The sequence below is a fragment of the Coffea arabica genome, chromosome 4c (genome assembly GCF_036785885.1).
Source record: "Coffea arabica cultivar ET-39 chromosome 4c, Coffea Arabica ET-39 HiFi, whole genome shotgun sequence".
Lineage (NCBI taxonomy): Eukaryota > Viridiplantae > Streptophyta > Magnoliopsida > Gentianales > Rubiaceae > Coffea > Coffea arabica.
In genome coordinates this window covers 15,955,475-15,965,607 of record NC_092316.1, presented here as the reverse complement: position 1 = coordinate 15,965,607, position 10,133 = coordinate 15,955,475, and the positions used below count along the sequence as shown (strand labels likewise).

Below are 10,133 nucleotides of genomic sequence, written 5' to 3'. Positions count from 1 at the left end.
TTAATAAGTTCAGCAGGTGAATTTTTATTTATCAAACATCTACAACATCTGAATGTCTGAATGAATTCAGTTTCAGCACTTTTTTATGTTATCAAACAAGCACTAAATGTCCAGCAAGGAGAATATCAGAATTATCTCTCCAATTCCTTCAAGGGCAAGAAGAGCTTAAACAGTATATACCGTACACAGAGCTGGAATCTACTATTAACCCGAACAAAGTTCTGAATCCCATGCAATCTTAAGCAAAATTAAACTGATATTGTTCTCCTCTAAATTATTGTACAAACAATTGATCCTGACGATATAAACTTTAGTGTCCATCAAAAAACACTGACAATTAGAAAAATAAGCCCCATCATAGCTAATTAGTTCATTTCTTTAGGTTTATTCATGCTCCAAGCTTCCAATTTCTTGATTGTGACGGTCTGGCTACCATTATTGAATGCATACAAATGGGCATTGTTGAAAACTGCCAAAGTAGGATATACCCTAGATGTGATACACACTTTGCCTCCTGCAGTAAAACTTTCCACAATAGAATGATCAATCTGCCAAGAAATATATCTTGCTCATTAAGAATGCCTTCTAAAAAAAAAAATCTAAAAAAGAAATAGAGGGATGTGCGGAAGTTTTTACCAGGCTCCTGAGAGAAAGCATTTTCTTTGACAAATCTACATCTACAAAACCTGCAAATGAGGGTTTGTATATCCCTTTCTTTAGGGAGGAGCTGTCAAGAGTACAAGTATAAAACAATACAAGATTAGCAACGCCAATGGAGGACAGAAGCAAAGATCTAATACTACTAGCTAGTAAAGACATGACGAAGCAACAACCAACCTTGAAGCACCAGAGCAGAGCAGAATCCTGTGCTTGTTCTTGTCCTCAAATATCCTAAAGAAGACTGGAGTATGTTCTTCTAGCTTCTCGGAAGCTAGTGTTAGAAGGCCAAATGGCCCAAGTCCTCCTTGGACAGCTGAACCCTTTCGACTACAGAGCTCCTGAGCATCAATGTGATCCCAACTAGGATCAAAACGCTCAGCTTTGCTCAAACTTGGGAAAAAGAAAACCGCTTCAACGTCAGCCTGCATGTGCATGTCAAACCAAGAGAATTTAGTAACCCCCACAATTTGCAATTCAGATCAGATTATATATGATTTCCCATTAATGCATTGTCTGATGTGTAGCTTAAACGAAACGCAAATATCCAAGAAAACCTGTGCAGCTGTTATTCCTTCGATCTCAAGAACTTCCCCCTTTTTTATCTTTTTATTCCTCAACTGGACCTCATGCCCTCTAAGACTTTCCACTTCTTCAATAGGCCACACCAGCAATTGCTTTCCATTAGGATCCAGCCAAATTCTACGGGGAATAGGCTATAAAATTCAAAAGTAGAACAAATAAACACCTTTTGGATTACATTTGTCATACAAGATTGATAAAGTATGCCAACATTAGATACATTTTAACTCGGCCATAAAACTTATGGACAAAGCGTTTGGACAATGAGTTTCTATAAGAGTATCCAATAAAGTACATGATTTATGTAGACAGCTAAATTGGAAAAAATTTATCAATACAAGATGAATCCCAGGCGAAATGCATTTTTTCTTATTAGGGCCATCTAGACAATAGTTACTTACACATGTCTTCCACATCAGTCATCAGGCATATGGTTTTTTTTTTTTTTTTTTTTTACAAGCTACCATATAAACGCTATATAGTGATAGGGAAAAACGCACTTTTAGTCAGCAAAATTTGGGAGTCGGACAAAATTGGACTCCAATATTTCAGTTAAAAACAAATGTATTCAATGTCGACCTTATTGATCCTAATGTTTCAATCTATACAACTGTTGCCCTTACAATATATTAATTAACCAAATTGGTCCCTAATGTTTCACAAAATCTAAGAAAGTGATCAATAATATTTGGTTCACTACTACATAAAGGCTGTTTAGTTATATCCCTAGAAAGAATTTATTAATTTAAGCTTTGGCAGTATATGCCCAAAAACATTATCCTAATTAAAAAGAAAACAAAAGAAAGTACTTCACTACAATTGGATACTATCGTACTTTTAAAAAATTTTTATTTTTTCTAACATACGAATGATAGGATTTAAGAAGTAGGGAAGGGGAAGAGAAATTGAGACCTAGGACCTCTAAGGCCTAGGGTCTTAACCTTAACACTAGACTAAACCCTTCTTAGTTAGAAACTATAGTACTTACCAGAGTTCCATTCCATCCTTTTTCAACAATGTCCATTCTAGTGTCTGATTCGTTGGAGAAACCCCAAATAATCCTTCTTTTCTTGCCAGGGTCAAATAAACTCTTGGAAGCATAAAAATTTCCATAGTCATATCTTAATCCCTTCGAGCCATCCAGAGCAGTATTATCAAGTATGTACCTGTCAGTCTTTGGTAAATATTTACCAATGGTATAGTAATCATATCTTGTTGGATCAAGGCTAACCTTTAAGACAAATTTAACATTTTCTCCATTAATCATCCAATTCTCCAACCCTTCTTTTCCTTTCAAGGAGATTGGGAAAAAATCTAGTCCTTCCCAATTCCCGGTCTTTTCTTTGGAATGAAATGGATTTTCATCTTGAACCCAATTGATAAAATCCTTGCTTTTGTACAAATATGCAATTCCCCTACTGTTTTTGCTACTGCCAATCAAGAATCTCCATTGACCATCCAGTCCCATCCAAGCAGTTGATGGGTCGCGGAAATTAATCTTGTTGACGCTCGGTCCAGCAACGAGAAATGGGTTGTCGTCGGGCTTGATCCACTCTTCAAGATATGGGTCGGATGAGTTGGTAATGCATAGTTTTGGACCTGGGTGTGGGTCTCATCTATTCCGGTGTAGAGGATAATGGGCTTGTTTCCTGGAAGGATCATTGTTGATCCGGACCAACAACCATATTTGTCGAATGCTTTTGTGGGTCTAACTGCGGGCTTTAATGTTTTCCAACTAATTAAGTCCTTTGACATTGAATGGCCCCATACCGTGAAATTGGTCCATGTTGCACCATAAGGATTGTATTGGTAGAAAAGGTGGTAAAATCCATTGTAATAAATTGCTCCTGCTTAGAAAAAAAATTTAATGATTTATTTAGATAATTCTAGTTTATGGGCAGAGAACTGTATCTGAGAAAACAACCAAAAAGAAAGAGAGAACAAATTGTGAAAGAAAGAAAGGAAAAAACAAAAAAGAGGGAATAAACTCTCCTTGCTTACCATTTGTATCTGCTCTTGATCATGTTGACGTGCGAGAGTCCCATGGAAAAGAAATTTAAATTTATCAGCAATTAACTAAAATGAAAGAAATTAATAAATTTTAGCTTAAGGATGAAGTCATTGGTGCTTAGGGCTGCTATTGAACCTAATCGAATTTAAACAATACACTACTCGAACTCTACTCGAGTAAAAATGTTTGAGATCGAGCTCATTAAGTTATTTTACTTTACTCGAGCTCCAGCTTATTTTACTTTACTCGAGTTTGAGCTCGAGTTTGAGTTTGTACTTAATCAAATCCAATTCAATTGAGTTTTTCAAGCTCAGTGTTCTAGTAAATTTCATAATTTTACAATAAATAGTTAAAAATATATTATAAACACACTACTCTATAAAGTTCGACAATACTCTAATTTTTTTTTTTTTTTGGCTACTTGAACTTGACTAGATTACTTTATCAAATAGTTCGAACCCAATTCGAATCTGATCAATGCCGAGTTCGAGTTGAAGCATTGGCCGAGCCACTCATGAGCCTAAATCAAGTAGTTTGGTTAATTTACAACTCTAGGTGCCAAACTGCTAGCAAAGGCGAGAAAGTGAAAGGAAGAAGGGAAATGTAGTCACAGGTGACAATTCTACAAGTACATAGGATCAAACCTTCAGTAGATATTTTAAAAAAAAAAAAAACTTTCAGTAGATATAAAGTACAACTCCATTAATGTGGAATATGGAGTGCAAAAATACCCCAACTTTTCCATCACAAACAAAAATCAGAGCAGTTCCATTGCAATACAAAGGAAAACTATTTTCTATTGGGAATTGTGCTTATAATTCTGTACAAAATTGTTATATGCTGAAATGTAATCTTTCTACGTTTGTCTAACAAATGACAAGATTTTGAAAAGCACACGGAACATAAGAAACACATCCGTATATCATGACTAAATACCAATGTTTTTAAATTCAGATTGGATCTGTTGCTCCAGTCTAGCGGTACAAAAAAAGCCGAAAAGTAAAATAATTCTGTCAAAATCGATCAAAATGTAAATGCGTGTGTTTGTATCTGTCTGTGTGTATGTATATATTGTATAATATATGTGCTATTTGGGTCTCCCTCCACTTACCTTCATCAGGTTAACAATTAAGGATTGCCATGTAATATTGACTAAGTGTCAAAAGAAAGTTACTAGCTGGTCTGGAAAGAAGCTTAGCTATGGCGGTTGCAACTTGTGAAAAAATTAGTTTTGCCTAGAATTCATGTTTATTGGTCCAATGTATTCGTATTGCTAAAATGAAGTGGCATCATGAAGACTCATTATAGTGCTAAAATGAAGTGGACTGATGTTCGCAAGCCAAAAAAAAAAGAGGGCTGATTGGGTATAGGAGTATAAACTTAACTCTTCGGAATAGATGCTTGATTTTGTAATATCTGGAATATTTGTGCAAAAAAAGAGTGGGTATTAGTATTAACTTAGTTTACAAGTTATGGCAATGTTGAAATGAGGTCTTGTTTCAAAGGAAACCCTGTGTATGCATCTGCTACAGTAGGAGGCACTGTTGAAGATGTTCATTTTGCTGTGCAGTGAATGCAGTTGTTACATGGGATTAGAACTAAAAAGCATTTGATGATTGTACTTGAGTAGGGCTTGCCTATCCATTTTTTATCGATGTAAATGCTTTGATTTGTTTTTGGTATAGTGACGCATAGCTAATATATATATATATGCGTGCGCGGGAATAAAATCAAAAGTTTTAAATTTTCATGCCAACTTTAGGAATTTTTGGGAATTGGGGTAACTGCACACCCTCACTTGAATGTGACTTTGTCACTGTGTAAAAATATGAAGCCTTTTCCTTTTCCTTTCCCTTCTCTATATTCCTTTTTGCTAATTTATTTAGTTTTTTCAATTTTTGATTTTAGATATCTCGTTGAATCATGCTCGAGAGATGAATTTGACTCTTGTTATCTTCAAGCATTTAGGGATAATTCACAAAAAAGTTAAAAAAAAAAAAGTGGGAAGGAAGGTTTACTTAAAAAAAGAAAAAAGAAAAAACTCGAATCTTATGACTTTTTCCGTTCCCAATTTAACTGAGTTCTTGACTGGTTTTGACCAAAACTCAAACATTCATCTTGTTTCCATTTTTACGAGCAAACCGGCCAATTTGGTCCATTTAAAAGCAATGTTTTGAAACTCGGGCCATTAATTGAACCGGTGGAGTGTTTGGATCGAGATTCAACAGGTCAAACCGGTTCAACCCTAGTTCAATAAATTTTTAAAAAATTAATTTATATAAATATATATGCACAAAATAAGACATGCATTGGACTAATTTAAAACTTTATATGATGAAATTTTTAATATTTTCAAAGAACTTGAATTTTCACAAATAAATTTTTTAAATTATAAGTTGAAACAAATAAATTTCATCTCAATCTTAATTGAATTTACCAAAAAAATAATCTTAAATCTGACCCAAAATATCACAATATTCTAAAATTATACAAAATTCACGTCCATAGGAATTAGACATTATGAGTTTAAATGTTAATTCACATTTTTTATATTTAAAGATTGCAACTTAAAAAAAAAAAGAAGATTGGAGTTTGGAGGTAGTTAGGAAAATAGAAAATAGAAATACAAACTTAATAAGAGGCAAAAAATGAGAAGAGAGTGAGTGGATATAGCATTTAATAATTAGTGTTTAGGGTTAAGGAAAATATATTCTTTTTTTAATTTTTTTTCAATTTAATAGACAAAAACAAAAATCGCCGGTTCAACAATTTAATTCGGTTCACACGGTTCGAACAGTTCAATCTAATTTTTAAGTCTAATTAACCCAAAATATGAACCGGACCAGAACTATGACTGGTTCGCGATCCAACCGATCGAACTGGCCAGTTCGATCCGATTTTCAAAACATTGTTTAAAAGTAGTGGTCTGTCATACAGATATATATAATGAGTCAACTAATGGGTTTTCGGGTTTTTGGTTGGAAGAGAGGGGTGCGTTGGGTTTTTAATGACTTAATGAGAGGAATAAAAAACCACATCCCTCATGAAATCCGTACTTGAGTTGGATACAAAATATTAGTGAAAGGCTCAAGAAGAATATATTGGCGGAATCAACGTGCAGGGCCATGAAGCAAGGAAAAGTACATGCAAATTAATCATAAAACATTAGATGTCATGTAGTACGATGTATGTGAAAATAATTGGGACTTTGCACAAAAAATAATTGGGACTCACAAGCTCTTTATTTGTTTTTTTTTTTTTTAATAAACCAAACCCTCCTCCCCTAACCCTAGTGGCAACCTTAGGGGTTGACCCTGGTGGCAGCCGGGTTTGGGAGTTAGGGAAGGTTAGGGGAGCGATTCGACCCTGGCTACCAAGTTTTGGGGTAAGGGATGGTTAATTAAGGGAGGGGGATGCGTTTATTTAAAAAAAAAAAAAAAAAAAAAGAGTAGAATTTGAAGCCACATGCATGAGAAGTGAGAACTATCATTTTCATAACCGCAGTCAGCAGGACAAAGGTTCACAGAAACTCTCTAAAGCTAAAGACGAAATGTTTCCAGTTTTAGGGGATTGTATGTAGTAGCACTTGGTTACCGAAAACGTAATAGTAAAACTTAATAGGAAAGAAGAGATACCGCTGATGCAATTCTTTTCAGGTTGATAATGGTAGCATGGTCTGTGTTCTTGCTTCACCTTCACGGCAGAGAGAGATTGATACCCCCGATATATCTTGTGCGGCATTTCAATATTGCCTAGTGACAATAAGCATACGAAAACAATTGGCAAAGCCCGAATAAACTCATTACAGTACCACTTCATATTGCTTATATATTAGCCTAACAGTGCAGTAAATGCTATAGATGCTATTGGTATTTATAGACAAAGTATTTGTAGATGCTTTTGGTTTTTATAGGCAGAACGGCTTGGACTGTCTGCAATGTTATAATAAAAATAAAAGCTGAGCACATGCTCGGCCTCTAAGAGATATTCATACGAGGTAATTTTGGAATTTGAAGATTTCCTAACTTGCCCTCTAACTTTTTAGAAATTTAGTAGGGAAGGGGGTTAGAGAGGGAAGCAACCGTTTCTAAAGGTTCATGGCCAAGATTTGTCCCAAAGACAAAAAAAAAAAAAAGTAAGGTAAAAATTGCATCTTGTACATCGTTTTTCACATCATATGTGAAACTCACAAAAATTATACGTTGTTGAAAATGAGTTACACTATGGGTCTGTTTGGTTGGAAGTAAAATATTTTTCTTGGGAAAATATTTTCTGTGGAAGTAATTTTTCATGAAAATCATTTTCCTTTCATCATTTTCAGGTGTTTGGTTAGCTTATTGAAAATATTTTCTTACTTTATTTTTTTGGTATTTGTTTAACTTTTGAAATATTTTCACTTTTATCTCTATCTTTACTTTCTACACATTATAACTACATACTTCTTCCCATGCAAAATAAGAAAATTTATCTCATTGTTTAACTTTAAAAAATCTTGGAGAAATGTATATATGAATAAAAAATATCTCCTTAAGCAATAAACAAATTGCTGGCCATTTAGTGTCAAATATCAATCACATGCAATGGTTATTGTGACATATATCTTGCACTCTCACTGCTGAAAGTTTCTCTAGAAAAGAATGTCTCTATTATACATAATTAATTACTAGCATAGGATGAGCAGGATGAGATTTTTTTTTTATTTTGAATATACTAAGGGGAGGGTTGGGTTGGATGGTACGGGGGAGGGAGTGTAAGGAAGAGATCTTGGATTCGAGTCCTCCTGTTTATACTAAAAAAAAAAAAGAACATACTACAAGATGTTTTCAGTAAGTTTGGAATATACTACAGACGGGATGCATGCATTTCGGAAAACAATTTCAGTAAGTTTGGAAGGGAAGTTGTTTTCCATAAGATGAGTGAAAATATGTTACATAGGAAAATGTTTTCAGTAACTTTTGTGCAACCAAACACGGAAAATTAGAAAAATATTTTCCTGGAAAACATTTTCACCCGAAACAAACGGACCCTATATGTATACAAAGTTACATCTTGTGCATTTTACCCAAAACAAAATCGAGCCGAACAGTTTTCCTGACAACCGTTCGAGCCCGTGTCCGTTAGAGAGGAATACATACAGATGGTGCAGTTTTTCAGGTACCAAAAGGTCAATTTGTCCCATTGAGAATGATTAAATTGAAATACAAAATATGATAATTTGTTTAGTTTTAGCTTTAATTTTATTCACGTTTTCTTTGAGTATAATAGCCTCACTAACATATTACTCATACGACAGCAGCTAATGAATAATTCTCTGTTTTTTTTTTTTTAAATGTTCATGTAAAGTTTCATACGTTTTCAGTGCAAACTTTTGGCCTATTCTTCCAAAAAAAAAAAATTTTTTTTGGCATATTCAAAATTGTGGCAACCTAACCGTTTGTCCTCTTGTCTTTAAAACATAAAGCCTAGACACTCCACTTATAATAGGGTTATTTCCTATTCTAAATAAGAATTAATTATTAATAACAATTAAGTCCTTCTTTTCTTTTGATCACACATTAACCCCCTTTGTGTGTGACCCCTTAATTTCAAAATAATATGGCTATAGAAATTAAATTTTAACAGTTCTAATTGGAGTAATTAATTAACAACATAATTAATTAATTCTTAACTTTCATTAGCCACAAGTAACACATAGCAGTATATTTTGACAGCTTGATAGTGTGACTTATTTGGAGCCTTTCAATTAAGAGTTACTGTACAATTCAATTCCTCTGTCACATGACAACCCGATGATTAGTCTACTAGGGACTGAAATAAATGTCAAACACTTTGATTTAATGAAGTAACAATTAACAAAAAATTAAATAAAGTTAATACGTTCCGATAAAAATAAATTCTAGTGAATTTATAAATAAAGATATAGTTTGTTAGAAGAGAGAGAAACACCATAATAAAATATTATTTAAATTTATTAAAAACGATTGAGTTGCTAGAAGAGAGAGAAATTATGAGAAAAATAATTAGAGCAAAGTTGGATACTAATATGGATAAAATCCGAATATCCAAATCACCCATCAATTATCTTCAATTAAGTATTGCCACCTAGCTAGAAGAGAGAAAATGGATAATTAAATTAAAAACTTTAATACATGTATAGACACACGGACGCGGGCACGGATGGTTGCAGGTGCAACCGTCCCTGCCAATTGTAGCCATTATCAACTGGCCGTAACTCTCTTTGTACATCGTGTAACTTATTTTCCACATGATGTATTTTCACAACAGATAGTGATGGGCCCCACACATGGCGCGGAAATCGAGTTACATCTTGTTATCTCAGCCGCACAAATTTTTAAGGAGGAATCTGGACCGTTAACCGTGCAGGGACGGTTGCACGTCCCTGCCCCATTTCCATAGACACACACATACATATATAGGTGCGCGCACACACACATACACACACACACATATATATATATATATATATATATATATATATATGTATTATGCATGTACATAGTTACACAGATACCATACATTCCAATAAACTAATAGCAGCACTTTGATTGGTCTTATAAAATTCTGAACCTATACCAATCAAATTCCCGTGAACCAACCGAAGATTCCATTGATTTGATTACCATCCGTTCTACTTTGATAGTCCTGATTCTTTTTTCACACAGTTTAAGAAAAAGTAGTTAATTTTATTGGAACAATCAATTTAGATAGCTATTTTTCTAAAATACCCTTATATTAATTAGAGTATAACTTTACGAGAACTTGAATTGATGGTAAAAAAAATAAACTCTCGTTAAATGGAGTAGGTTTATAGTAACAATAACTTACATTGAATAAGAGTATTTTAGAAAAATTATAATACAAC

The 10,133-nt window shown here is 33.8% G+C and overlaps 1 pseudogene; it reads right to left on the bottom strand.

The window, feature by feature from the left end:
• Positions 1–275: 275 nt before the first annotated feature.
• LOC113739049 (beta-fructofuranosidase, insoluble isoenzyme 1-like) lies at positions 276–7,069 on the bottom strand (annotated as a pseudogene).
• Between the last annotated feature and the right edge of the window lie 3,064 nt (positions 7,070–10,133).